The 1,457-nt window shown below is 45.2% G+C and overlaps 1 protein-coding gene across 1 annotated transcript in view; it reads left to right on the top strand.

Annotated features, from left to right (window-relative positions):
* The window catches only part of A4GNT (alpha-1,4-N-acetylglucosaminyltransferase), a 5,039-nt gene that overhangs the window by 1,407 nt on the left and 2,175 nt on the right, over positions 1-1,457 (top strand). The window lies entirely within an intron of this gene.

The raw sequence follows: 1,457 nt of genomic DNA, 5'->3' as shown, positions 1-1,457 counted from the left end.
TACCCACCTTGGCTGGCCTGGCGCCGCCCACTTGCTGGCCCCACCCCTTGCTGCTGCCGCTGGTCACTTCTCTCTGTGGGGCGACTGGCGGGGTGATTGGGGCCCCCACTGGTACCCACCTTGGCTGGCCTGGGGCCTGCAGGCTGGAGGCAGCTCCTGCATTGAGCATCTGCCCCCTGGTGGTCAGTGTGCATCATAGTGACTGGTCGTAATGTTGTTCGGTTGATTTGCATATTAGGCTTTTATTATATAGGATGATCAAGAAACTCCTGGAAATCTCAGAATTCCATGTTGTAATCTTCATCTTAGTAAAATAGCAGAATAAGAAAATAATATTTCAATTAAGTATTTCTCTCATGAGGACCCACAATCAAGTAATGTTTTAGGAACTTAGAACCATTCAATGATTCCATTATGGAGCTTTAAACTGTGCCACCTTATGAAGACTACAACATGGAATTAAATACTCTTGCATTATAATGTAAGATTATTTTAGCTATGCAACTCCCCTCCCCCAACCTATTTGGAAGAAAAAGACCTGAAGAAAAAAACAACACACACAGTAATGGTAGGTATTTTAGTATGAATTGGAAGTGAATTCAGTGATGAGAATATCTTAATTTTATAAAATCATTTTTAAAAAAGTTACTAAAATATGACATAAAAATAATAACATTTGCTTACTATATAAAGTCCTATCTAAGCTCTAATCATAGGCTGCTAGACCAAATGTCAGGAAGTGTTTTCTCCTTAAAGGGTCAGAAAGTCAGTACTTTAGGTTTTGCAGGCCAAGGGACAGGATTGAGGCCATTTGTGAAGGTACTTGTGTTGGTTTCCTAAGGCTGTGTAATTAAATGCTACAAACTTGGTGACTTAAGAGAACAGAACAGTTGTGGAGGCCAGAGATCCCAAACCAGTATCAGTGGGTGGATTTCAAGGTGCTGGCAGGGCCCATTCCCCTAGGGTGGGGTGGGGGGCTCTAGAAAACACTCCTTCCTGTGGAGCTGGTCACTCCAGCCTCTACCCCCATCTTCACTTCCCCTTTCCTGCGTGTGTGTGTGTGTGTGTGTGTGTGAACTCTCCGTCAACCTTAGTATAAAGGACGCTTATGATTGCATTTAGGATCCGTCAGGATATTCCAGGATAGTCTCTCCATCTCATCCTCAATGTATCACAGCTGCAAAGACCCCTTTCTCCATGAGGTGACAGGTATAGGTTCCAGGGCTTAGGACCCGATATCTTCGTGTGGCCATTATTCAGCCACTACAGTGCTCGTTTACAAAAGAGGAAAACTGCCACCTGCCTCATTCCTGGGGCTTTCCTGGGTGGATTTTCTGAGTGAAGGACACACCTGCCCCTGGTTGTTGTCAGCAAGAGAGATTTTGTAGACTAAGCGACAGGCCTGAGTGTGTGTGTGTGTGTGTGTGTGTGTGTGTGTGTGGAGGGGGGAGGGGGAA

Source organism: Myotis davidii, unplaced genomic scaffold (assembly GCF_000327345.1).
Source record: "Myotis davidii unplaced genomic scaffold, ASM32734v1 scaffold415, whole genome shotgun sequence".
Lineage (NCBI taxonomy): Eukaryota > Metazoa > Chordata > Mammalia > Chiroptera > Vespertilionidae > Myotis > Myotis davidii.
This window is presented reverse-complemented; position numbering and strand designations above follow the sequence as displayed.